Below are 13,025 nucleotides of genomic sequence, written 5' to 3'. Positions count from 1 at the left end.
AAAATTTAAAAAACAAAACAAACAGGCAAAAAAACCCCAACAACAACCAGCCCCTCCAAGTTCTGGCAACCCTACCCCTGGAGCGGACCAAGAATCTGCTTCCTTCTTATTTTCATGCAACCACCATGGCACAAAACCACATTCCATTTGAATCACTGCCCTGACTCAATCCACCCAACCCCCCACCCCCACCCCAGTCTCCATAAGGTGCCAAAGCCAACCTCGTCAAGTGTGGCTCCCATCTCGGAAGTCCTGCGATGCTTACCACTGCCCTGAGAATAAACCCACGCTGCGCTGTTACGCAGCTGACCAGGCCCTTCCTGCCTTCACGTGGCCAGGTGCCGCTACCGCACACTGTGCTTCCATTACTCCAGTCTGCTGCTAGTTGCTGTGCTGCAGGGCCTTTGAACATGCAGTCACTGCTGCCTGGGACACTCTCATCCTACTTCTTCACTCCGATGTCACCTCTTCAGATAAACGTCCTGCAGCCATCCTCTTACATACATCGTGTCACTTACTGAGTGTGTCTCTCTGTCCTATCAGAATGGAAGCTCCTCGAAGGAAGGTCTCCTGTTGTGGTTTTCCATTACTCATCCCCAGGAGCTAGCACAGTGCTTGGTACATGGTAGGCACTCAGTATAAATACCCATTCCACTGATGAAAACAGAAATACTGGCTAAGGAAGGCAGTTGACTATATTTGACTCTAAGAACACAGGTCTTTTTTTATGTGTATTTATTTATTTTTGAGAGAGAGGGAGAGAGAGAGCGCGCTCGCAAGAGAGAGCACATGTGCATGCATAAGCAGGGGGAGAGGCGAAGACAGAGGGAGACACAGAATCGGAATCAGGTTCTAGGCTCTGAGCTGTCAGCACAGAGCCCAATGCGGGGCTCAAACCCACGGACTGTGAGATCATGACCTGAGTCAAAGTCGGACACTTAACTGACTGAGTCACCCAGGCGACCCTAAGGACACAGATCTTAATTCCACATTCTTCCCAGTGTGAGAATAAATAGATTATTCTCCTTAAAACTCATTTTCTCCCACCTATAAGAAGAGAATCAATCCATAAACTACGTCATCAAAAATTTCATAAAAAATAAGTAACCTCTTGGAAAGAAATACAGCCAGGTCACTCAGATAGGAACACATGTGCTTTGATCCTACAGCTTCTTCCTGGGAGACCTTGGTGGAGAAGAAAACGCTGAGCCCTCTGGCTTCAGCACTTCCTTCCTTAAATATATAAAAGGAACTGGTCGTCCAACTGCTATGCCTAAAAAAGGACGTTCCGAGAGGTTTCTCAATTTTCCATCTTTGCACAGGCCATGTAACGAGGAAATGCAGGGGTGACGCTAGTCTCCAAACCAGCAGTATTCAAAGTCCCCTCTCCATGTCTACACAATGAATTAAAGTCAAAGAACACCTGTCTTTTCCCTCCAAATTATAGACACCATCATTCTTAATTCTTCAAATTAAGACCTCACATTTTTCAGAGATCGTCCTGAGTAGTAGGTTCGATCAGGTTTGGAGGAGCGCCACGGTAGGAAATACAGCCTAAATAGAAGAGCTTACTCATGCTTCCCAGCAGCTCTCAAGTACGAGAGCTTGTGGATTCTCCACAGGTAGACTGTTCTTCAGTCTGGAGCAGCCGAGTCATCCAGGAGGCTCGGGCACCTGGCACACCCCTCACCCTTCGTCCCCCAACAGGGCCTGGCCATGAACACAGAGCTGCAGCGGTCGGTCCTGAGCTCTGTTTTTCTCTGCCTGAGCCATGCAGTGCTCATTTTTTTCTTTTTTCTTTTGGTCGGCACACTTCCTTAGGCATTAACACTGAACCCATCTGAGAACATGTCAGTTTCACGTACAAGGAGAACATGCTGTTATCATAACCCGAAGATGCGGCCTGGCTCATTAAAAGCCTTTCAAAATCATGTCAAATGATCTAAAGATGTAAACTGGGAGCTCAAACAATTTAACTTTCAAATGTCACAGGTTATTTCAAGTGGAAAAGAGAAACAGGGAGTGAGGGAAAATTCGGATTTAATCTGTAAAAGAACAAAACACCAATCGTGACGATCAAAACTGGAGAATGACTAAGAGCAGCAATTAGACGTCACCTCTGGGGGAGAAGGCTCTTGCAAGAAGGAGGGCACAATTCTGCACCTTAAAAGGCCAAAACCGGCTTTCCAAATCATTTCTGAAAACTGCATTCTTACCAGATAATAACCGAGGCAGGTCCATGCACGTGTCTCTACTGTATCCTGATCAGGCTCCACGCCTGTGAAGCCACCCAGTTGTCAGGCGACACATGTACTAAAAGGTCCTTCTACCTAAAGTAAGTCCTGCTTGCCAGGACCGACCTTGAGGTGTGTTAGCGACTCCCTGCTCATTAAAGCTGACCTGTTGGTCAGCACTCAGAGGGCAGATTACCAAAGCGCTCTGGCTGGGTGACGGGTACATCAGCTCCACTGAAAACACAGCTCAAGTTCATCTTCTATTTATAATCCTAATGAGCTTTGCTTTTAGATATAAACAAGAGCCAGCACTAAAGAGCTAAGGACTCAAAAAAGGATACGGGTCTCTAAAAGCCAAATCATTTAATCAGAATAAAACCAACCACTTATGAAGCACACACTAGGCATCAGGCACTGTCCCCGGCACTCTGTGAGCCACAGGGACACACAGCCCTGGCTCCGGCCTAAGTAGGCCACAATGTCCCCAAACCAAGTTTCTATTTGTCTGCAAACCTACTCCTCCTGGTGCCGTCCTCAGGTTGGCGAAGTGCGCTCCACCCGGCTGTGTGCACGGGCACCGCCTCTGAGCAGGCACCTGTCTCCTGTGCACGCCGTCAGAGCACATCTCCTCCGGTGGGAGACTCAGGATGTTTGCAGACAAACCCTTGTCCAGAAGCACCCCATCCATGTATCAAAGTCCCAAGCTTTTCAGTGGACTAGTGGGCATCTCGCACGGCACCATCTCTTAATAAATGTGCGTTGAATGAATGAATGGCTAAGCGGAACTAGCTGTTCCCCGTATCCAGCATATCAGCACTTACTGTTAATTACCGCTGCGGTCCCCACCTGATGCCTATGACCGGTCACTAAGGAGCATCAAACCAGTATCCACGCCAGTCGCAGAGTAACGTGCTGAACTCGGAGCTGACTTCATTATTTCTGAAACGATTAAGGTTTTTGTTTCTGAAACTCACGACCGCACTGCCCTCCACTCTTCAAGCGCTGTGTATCGCTGACAGTGAGCACTGATGATCTGGGGAGGGTAGCAAGGAGGACATGACAGCTGGGGTCAATAGGACAAAATGTACCCTAAGTGTGGAGCAGGAGAGCAATACAAACAATGTATGGAAGATTCAACACAAGCAGAAACAATCAGGCGAAAATGAGTTGGGACTGTCATAACTTTCACGTAATGCAACGTGACATTATTTACCAAAATCTACAACTTACTTCACTCCATTTCTAAGATTCTGGCTTATAGACACATTAAGGAATCAAGACAGCATGGAGTGGGGGTGCCTCCTCACAGTATAACACCAGGCAGTCATCCGCTGGAATGAGGCCTTATCTGTTGATAACAACATGGCTGTGATACAGAATATATATAACTTCCATTTTAAAACACACGTATTTTGCAGTATACACGTATATACGTGCGTATAAGCATCAAAAAGTCTGCAAGCATACACAATACAGGACACCATGGGGTGACAGGGATGGAAACTGGGAGTGTGTGAGGGAAGGTCACTAGCTTCCACATGATTTATAGGCAATAATTGTGTGCCACTCAGTGCTTAAACATTTTTTTTAAATTTTTATTTTATTTTCGAGAGTGAGAGAGACAGAGCATGAGCAGGGGAGGGCGGAGAGAAAGGGAGACCCAGAATCTGAAGCAGGCTCCAGGCTCTGAGCTGTCAGCACGGAGCCCGGCAGGGGGCTCAAACTTGGAAGCTGTGAGATCGTGACCTGAGCTGAAGTTAGACGCTCAGCCGACTTAGCCACCTAGGCACCCTGACTCTGTGCTTTTAAAAAAATAAAGATTACAGAGAGTGTAAGAGGAAAAGGAGAAAGAAAAGAAGAAGGAAGAAACACTGCTGAAGAACTCCCAAGTCCAGCATTAACATCTGTCTTTTAAAATATGAATGCCCAGCGCACCTGCGTAGCTCAGTTGGTTAAGCACTGGTCCGATTCTTGGTTTTGGCTCAGATCATGATCTCATGGTCTGTGGGTCTGAGCCCCGCGTGGGGCTCTGTGCTGACAGCTCAGAGCCTGGAGCCTGCTTCGGATTCTGTGTCCCTTTCTCTCTGCCCCTCCCCAACTCTCATTTTGTCTCTTTCTCTCAAAAAATAAATAAACATTTAAAAATTTTTTGAAAAAAGGTAGATGCCTTCCCTCAACACACACAGTCCATCTGCCACCCTATTCACCCCCAAAATCCCAGCAACCTGAAGAGGAGATACAGGGAACTCACAGACTGAGCTCAGCAAACACATCTCACTCACAGCTCCTCTTAAAACCTGCCACTGAAATGGTTCTGGTCTCCCAAAACCCCCTGGGCCTGTCACTGGGCTTCACCCGGTGGCCTGCCGGCTCTATCACAGGGACACGGGATCACATGCTATGGAAAACGGCACCACAGCACGCCGACTGATGTGGCATCGGCAAGTGGCAACTTGTCCTCTACACTTCTGTGAAACACCTAACACGTGGAAATCAACGCAGCCAAGGTCAAAGTCTTTAGAAGCAGGTGATTTCCGCAGGAGTTACACTCTGAGTATAATGGGTTCTCAGAAGGAAGGAAGAGCTTTTTTTCAAAAAAGAAAAATGGATGCTTACATCTTTTATTTGCAGGTACTTTATAAGCCATAAAATTATCTAATTCTCCAGCAAATATTTTGGGTAAGCTTATTGTACTCCTACTTTACAGGGGAGACCATGGAGGCTGAGAAAGTGATTTCAGGTTAGATCCCTGTACTATGATTTTAATCCTATTATTACATCAAGGAATGATCCAGAACTTATTTAATTATTTGAGATGAACAAAGCAAATGATCCTTTTCTTTTAAAGCTTAAAAACACTTCTATTGCAACTGTATTTTATTAGGATTTTAAAAATTCATCCAGGATCAGGGCACCTGAGTGGCTCAGGTCATGATCTCAGGGTTTCTGAGTTTAAGCCCCACATCGGGCTCTGTGCTGCCAGCACAGAGCCTGCTTGAGGTCCCCCCCGCCGCCTCCCGCCTCTCCTCGACTCACGTTCAAGCTCTCTCTGGCTCTCTCTCTCTCAAAAATAAACTTAAAAAAGTTATCCAGGATTTTCTTTCAAATGTATGTTTTCATCTTTGGATTGAAGATGTGAAACAATTCTCTTTTTTAATTTCAAAACATGTATTTTCAAACTATCAATCTTTTAATAAAGCAAAACAAAGCAGGGAGGGGCAGAGAGAGAGGGAAAGAGAATCCCAAGCAGGCTCCCACGGTCACTGCAGAGCCCCGCACAGGGCTCGAGGCCACGGACTGTGAGATATGACCTGAGCTGAAACCAAGAGTCAGACGCTCAACGGGCTGAGCCCCCCAAGCGCCCTTCCTCTCCTTGTATCTCTTGAATTAAACAGTATCAGCTTTACTGGCGTAACTGTGTCGCCCGTATTTATCAAGGAAAGCTTGAGAGGGCACAGGAAAAGGGAGAAACGCGGTATTTGCAGTTTGGAGATGCAGAATGTAGAAATTATTTGAAAACAATCACACAGCTTTATAATGAATAGTTTCCATTTCCCTTGGTAACCATCTACGTAACTTTGACTTGGATTGCTTCAGTGGTTTTTTTTAAATTGCCTTAAATACAAAATTTTCTGAGCACTGCCTCTCTTTCTCTCTCTCTCTCTCTCTCACACACACACACACACACACACACACACACACAGTATGTGTATGAAGGAGAGCACTTGTTGGGATGAGCACTGGGTGTTATATGGAAACGAACTTGACAATAAACTATAAAAAAAAAAGGAAACTGCAGTGCAGTTACCAGAACCAGGAGACTAACATCGTCCGGTTATCAACCAAGAGACAGATCTTCCATGACTCTCACTAGTCATAGTCCCTTCAATGTTCTCTCTGTTCCCACCACCATGTAGTCATCCCATCTCCGTAGTCTCCCCAATGGGTGTGGCTGTCCTCAATCTCTCGTGGGCTTCGTGGCCTTGACATTGCTGAAGGACAGTAGTTCTTCTGTGGAGTGTCTCTCAGTCTGGGTTTCTCCGATGTTCTCTAGACCAAGGTTGTGCATTCTGGCAAGAATACCTCGGGTCCTAGCCAGAGCATCGTATGACGGGGCAGACAATGTCCCATGTCTAATTACTGGTGATGCGAACGCAGACCCTTACCAAAGCTGGGGACCTCAGGGAGTTGTCACAAGCAATGGCTCTGGCACACAGTGGGTCCTCCACAGATGAAAGTCATGGCTAGGGCGAAGGCCAGGTGAAGAGCACACAGTGCGGAATCAGGTGGACGGGTATGCATTCTAATGCCCCTGCCCCCCCATCCCTGCCACGTGACCAAGGGCAAGGTTTTTAACTTCCCCGCCCTCTTTGTCTGAACGACAAGATGAAACTACCTGTGACGTTGTCAGGGGCCATTACTATACAGCTGTTGAGAGGAGGAAATGAGAAAACTTATGTGAAGCGCTCACTATTATTACTGTTTCAGGAAGCTACTGTTTTTCTGCAAAATAAGCACTGGGAATTAAGATAAGAGAGCCGAGAAGAAAGGTGCTCTGGGCCACAGTGGGAGTTGGAAAGGTGAGAGGTGGGGTGGCTGGGGCCAGCAGCACCCCCTCTTACCGAGCTCACCCTTGGATGGGAGAAAGTGGCTTGGCTGGAGGAGTCCAGGATCATGAGAGGCCCTGACTTGAGAGACCAGTCAGTCCCTGTGCGTGCGTCCTCACCCCCCAGGTAATATCCCACCCCTGTCAGCTGTCATCCCCATGGCAGGAGACACTCCTGTGAAATGCCCAAGTATCAGAGCAAATACACGTGCTCTCTGTACAAACTGGTCTGACAGAGACTGATGCCACGCTGCCAGGCCAGCACAAGTATCGGGGACCCCAGTGACCTATAAATGACTTTGAAAAGCACTGAATGTTCAGAGGGCAGCTAATGCTGAGAACTGAGCAGGATCAAGAATCCAAGGCCTTACCCACACAATCCTTTCAAAAGATGCAGATAAAGCACTTGAAAAAATACAGCATCCTTTCTTGATAAAAACCTTCCAGAAAGTAGGGACAGAAGGATCATACCTCAAGATCATAAAGGTCAGATACAAAAAACCCACCACTAATATCATCCTCAGTGGAGAAAAACAGAGAGCTTTCTCCTAAGGTCAGGAAGTGGACAGGGAGGTCCACACTCACCACGGTTATTCCACATAGTATTGGAAGTCCTAGCCTCAGCAATCAGACATCCAAATCAGCAAGGAGGAAGTCAAACTTCCACTCTTCACAGATGACATGATACTCTGTATGGGAAATCCAGAAGATTCCACCAAAAAACTGCTAGAACAGATCCAGGAATTCAGCAAAGTCACACAATATAAAATCAATGTACAAATAATGGTTGCATTTCTACACACCAAAAATGAAGCAGAAGAACGTGAAATCAAGGAATCGATCTCATTTACAATGGTGCCAAAAACCATACAATACCAAGGAATAAACCTAACCAAAGAGGTGAAAAATCTATACACTGAAAACTATAGAAAGCTCATGAAAGAAATTGATGACAACACACACAAAAAAAATGGAAAAACATTCCATGCTCATGGATTAGAAAAATAAATATTGTTAAAATGTCAATACTATGCAAAGCAATCCTCATATTTAATGCAATCCCTAGCAGAATAATACCAGCATTCTTCACAGAGCTAAAAGAAACAATCCTAAAATTTGTATGGGACCAGAAAAGACCCCGAGTAGCCAAAGTAATCCTGAAAAAGACAACTAAAGCTGGAGGCTTCACAAACCCGGACTTCAAGCTCTATTACAAAGCTGTAGTCATCAAGACAGTATGGTACTGGCACAAAAACAGACACAGAGATCAATGGAATGGAATAGAAAACCCATAAATGGACCCATAAATGTATGGCCAACTCTGACAAAGCAGGAAAGAATATTTAATGGGGAAGAAAAGTCTCTTCAGCGAATAGTATTGGGAAACCTGGAAACAACCTGCAGAAGAATAAACCTAGACAACCTTCTTACACCATACATGCAAATAAACTCAAAATGGATGAAAGACTTCAACATAAGACAGGAAAGAATCAACATCCTAGAGAAGAAAACAGAGGACCACTTCTCTGACCTCAGCTGCAGCAACTTCTAACTCAACACATCTCTGTAGGCAAGGGAAACAAAAGCAAAAATGAACTATTGGGACCTCATCAAGATAAAAACCTTCTGCCCAGTGAAGGAAACAATAAACAAAATTAAAAAGCAACTGACTGAATGAGAGAAGATATTTGCAAATGATATATTGGTAAAGGGATAGTATCTATAAAGAACTTATCAAATTTAACACCCCAAAAACAGAATCCAGTGAAGAAAAGGGCAAAAGACATGAAGAGATACTTCTCCAAAGAAAATGGCCAAATGGCTAATAAGATACATGAAAATATGCTCAACATCACTCATCATCAGGGAAACACAAAACAAAACCACAATGAGATACCAGCTCACACCTGTAAGAATGGCTAACACTCAAGCAACAATAGATGTTGGCAAAGACATAGAGAAAGAAGAATCCCTTTGCACTGCTGGTGGGAACGCAAACTGGTGCAGTCACTCTGGAAAACAGTATGGAGATTCCTCAAAAAATTAAAAATAGAACTACCCTACAACCCAGCAATTGCACAGAAACGCTATTTCAAAGGGGCACAAGCACCCCAATGTTTATAGCAGCAGTATCAAAAATAGCCAAAGTATGGAAATAGCCCAAATGTCCATCGACTAATGAATGGATAAAGAAGATGTGGTAGACACACACACACACACGAAATGGAGTATTACTCAGAAACCAAAAAGAATGAAATCTTGTCATATGCAACAATGGGATGGAACTAGAGGGTATTATGCTAAGTGAAATTAAATTAGAGAAAGAAATATATGACTTCACTCATATGTGGAATTTATATACAAAATAGATGAACATAAAGGAAGGGAAGCAGAAGGAATATAAAAACAAGGAAGACAAAACATAAGAGACTCTTAAATATAGAGAACTGAGAGTTGCTGGAGGGGTTTTAGGTGTGGGGGGGCATATGGGTGATGGGCACTAAGGAGGGCACTTGCTGGGATAAGCACTGTACGTAAATGATGAATCACTAGATTCTATTCCTGAAATCATTATTACACTATATGTTAACTAACTTGGATGTAAGTTTAAAAATAAAAGAATCCAAGGTCTTAGGGTGCCTGAGTGGCTCAGTTGGTTATGCGACTCTTGGTTTCAGCTCAGGTCATTCTCACATGGTTCATGGGATGGAGCCCCATATCGGGCTCCATGCTGACAGCATGGAGTCTGCTTGGGATCCTCTCTCCCTCTCTCTCGGCCTTGTTTGTGTGCTCTCTCCAAATAAATGTAAATAATCCAGAGTCTTAGTACTTCTGCTCCGTGTGCTGACAGCATGGAGTCTGCTTGGGATCCTCGCTCCCTCTCTCTCGGCCTTGTTTGTGTGCTCTCTCCAAATAAATGTAAATAATCCAGAGTCCTAGTACTTCTGCTCCGCGTGTGAGAGGGAGGGTCTGTTGCTTGCTCTCTCACTTCCAGTCCCACCTCTTCTCAGGGAGGGAGATGAGAACAGCCAACACGACTCAGAGTTTACTAGAACCGAAGCCTGTTACAGACACATCACTGACAGCAAAGTGATCCTACGAAAAGGAGGAAGAACCCTTGTGGACAGGAGAAGATGGAGGCCCCAGAAGGGAGGGGGTCGCTCAAGGTCTGACTGCAGAGTGGGGTTCCAACAACAGCTGGCTCCAAATCCTGGCGCCCTACCACCCAGGGCCACGAGCCTCCACGTGAAGATGTCATCACTCCCCCTCCCACCAAACCATGGAGTAATGCTTACAGAAGATTCCAGAATGTGTTTTCAGTTCCTTAAACTGAGGTGTACGGTGACCACAAGCTTTGATCTCATTGACAAGTTCTCCCTCTGTCCCTGCCACCTCAGGAGCACACTGTCACGTCGGGTGCCCGACAAGGGGCTGCGAACACAGGCCCAGCCGCCTCCTGTGCTATGCCCAGGTCAGCAGGCCCACCGGCCCTGCCCTTGGCCCCAGCTAGGAGTCAGGCGCAGCTTCCCCGCAGACCCTCAGCTCCGCGCAGACCTCCTCCCTGCCCGAGTGCCTCTCCAGGGTGCCTCCTGCTCCTGACGGTTCCTGAGCACGCGTGGGGTCACACCAGGGGACCCACTGACCAGGGGGTCCCATGCGGCTCCATCTCCTTCTATCACTTAGGCAAAGGCGTGCAGAGAGGGCTGGGTTCTTTCAGAGAGCCCCTCCCCCAGGTCAAAAGGTCCCTCCCAGCTCCCGCCAGCAGCCCCCAGACCCCTTGGTCCTAAAGAGCTCCGAGAAGACCCCAGGCCTGATTTACCGGGGTTTGTTTGAACTTCTTTACCTTATGCGACCTCCTTCGGGTTTCTCCAGGCGCAACACACTCTCCTTGTAAGAGACATACAACAGAAGTGCAATGGAGGAGAGGGGCACTTGTGGAGAAGAGCACTGGGTGTTATATGGAAACCAACTTGGCAATAAATGATTAAAAAAAAAAAGTACAATGGAGACAGGCGGGCATCCTGGCCAGGGCTCCTGGCCCCATCCTTCACACAGCCGGAGCTTAGGGTCGGAGGAGCATCCTTCAGACCCTAAGACAATGCAAATTAACAGTTACATGACAAAAGCAAGAGAAGTTTATACGTAGTATATCCCACCATCTGTGTAAAGGACAGGGGAGGGGACACATACATATGTTCTATATGCACACACAAAACACTGCTTGCGGGCTTCGAAGCTGTCCATGCAGGCTGAGCCCAGGCAGTGGACCTGGGCACCGAGGATGAGGACCACACCAGCCCTGGTGTGACCTCACTCACCATGTGACCGTGGAGCCGCAGGTAGGTACCATCTACTCAAAATGCTGGTCACTGGAGGTAAACACTGCAGCAGAGAATTTACTTGGTACCCAGGCACTCAGACGACAAGATGACAGAATGAACGACACAGAGGGGTCTAGGAATTAGCGGGTCACATGGCACACGCTGTGTTAACCTACAAACACAATTACCGCAAGACCAAGAGAAGCCCTGGATGTCTGGCTCGGGTTCTGATGGAGGACGGGTATAGGCGACGGGGAAAGGGTTCGGGTGTCACCCAGCAGTGGGCAAGGGCACCGGCCAGCACTCCCGTGGGCAGAGGGAGCGCACAGCCCGAACACAGCCAGCCCAGCACCCACGTGCAGGCCGGCGGGCCTCCACCGTAGGAGGGGCAGTAACTGATGCTTACAGTTTACCTTCAAATCACATGCACATGCTGGGTTTTGGCCCTACACTCTGGTCATGGCTAACTTCACACAAAAGCCATCATCTCTGCCTGGATCTTCAAGAAATAATGTGTTTACCACATTCCTTCACACATCTTGACCTACTACCTCCTATCTGGGGGGAATTCAAACACCTGAATTTGAAAATCACATTCAAATCAAATCTTTCATGTTCACAAACTGCAGTCGTCAAAGTGTTTTATTTTACCCAAGGTCACGCGGCAGCGCTTGGCGGAGCTGAGACCAGGTCATGGGCGATTCTGCGGCAGGGGCACAAGACCTGCTGACAGGCTCCCTGTGTGTCCCGGCCACCCCCGCCCCCACAGAAGCCCCCTGGAGCCTTGGCTGGGTGCAGTAGGGGCTCGGGTAGGACCTTCACCACGCATGGCAAACCTCGCCTAGCTGTGCCCACAAAACACAAATTCTCTAACAAGCCCTGTATCTCATTAGTCTTTGCAGGAAGCTTTTTGTTTTGCAAACGAAACTGCTTCTAAGCACTGCCCTAATTATCTGGCTGTACTATTTGCATATTGGTTAATGTACTAATTACAGGTCTGTGTTTTATTTGTTAAAACCAGAACCTTGGTTTGATAACATTTGGTCCAATAACCAACCACTTTGACTAATTTAGTGTTTGAAATAGCTCTGCCTACAGGCTCCTGGGTGACTCGGTCGGTTAAGTATCCGACTTTGGATCACGTCACTGTCTCAAGGTTCGTGGGTTTGAGCCCGGTGTCGGGCTGTGCGCTGACAGCTCAGAGCCTGGAGCCTGCTTCCGATTCTGTGTCTCCCTCTCTTTCTGTGCATCCCCTGTTCACACTCTGTCTCTCTCAAAAATAAATAAACATTAAGAATTTTTTTTGAAATAGCACTGCCTATAGTCCAACATATTCCACAATACATGATCCTCCTTACTTATCCAGCTTTCCCTTAGTTATTTCAAAGGAACTTCATATTAAAAAATTAGATTACCTATTTTCTATAAAGAACTCCTTGAACAGAAACAAGTGTTAAAATACCTGCAGAGTAATGGGGTTCACTTCTTACTCGACTGACTGGTTCTTTAAATAGGTGTGATGCCCCTCCATCAAGTGGATCAAACGTGCTTTATGCAGCAGGAAAGACAGTTCCGCCGGAGGCCAGCTTTAATGGATGAAACAAAAGCAAGTATCTTTGCAAGAAACAAAATACACATTTTGAGATTGCAACTATAAAAATTACCCAAATAAAGCACAAACTCTGTGAAGAATCACTTTACTCCCACAGGGAATCTGAGCCAATAGAAGGTTACTGTCTAGACGTTTTAAAAGGAACTGGGAAATCTGATGTTTGCACCACGTCCTTCTGAGGGGTAGGAATGTGCAGACGACTTCTCCACTGGATCCAAGACCTCTAGTTCCTAGGGGAAATTTCAGACATC

The 13,025-nt window shown here is 46.5% G+C and overlaps 1 protein-coding gene across 5 annotated transcripts in view; it reads right to left on the bottom strand.

Moving 5' to 3' along the window:
- The window catches only part of SGMS1 (sphingomyelin synthase 1), a 231,329-nt gene that overhangs the window by 46,906 nt on the left and 171,398 nt on the right, over positions 1 to 13,025 (bottom strand). The window contains exon 1 of one of the 5 annotated variants that reach the window (XM_029931709.1): positions 12,625 to 12,725. The exons of 3 other annotated variants lie outside the window; for them this stretch is intronic. The gene's annotated coding sequence lies outside the window, so the exon portion shown is untranslated. Of the gene's footprint in view, positions 1 to 3,055; positions 3,140 to 12,624; positions 12,726 to 13,025 lie in introns of those variants that run through there. One more of the 5 variants, XM_029931711.1, reaches the window with a different exon arrangement.

The sequence above is a fragment of the Suricata suricatta genome, chromosome 2, assembly GCF_006229205.1.
Source record: "Suricata suricatta isolate VVHF042 chromosome 2, meerkat_22Aug2017_6uvM2_HiC, whole genome shotgun sequence".
In the NCBI taxonomy this organism is placed as follows: domain Eukaryota; kingdom Metazoa; phylum Chordata; class Mammalia; order Carnivora; family Herpestidae; genus Suricata; species Suricata suricatta.
This window is presented reverse-complemented; position numbering and strand designations above follow the sequence as displayed.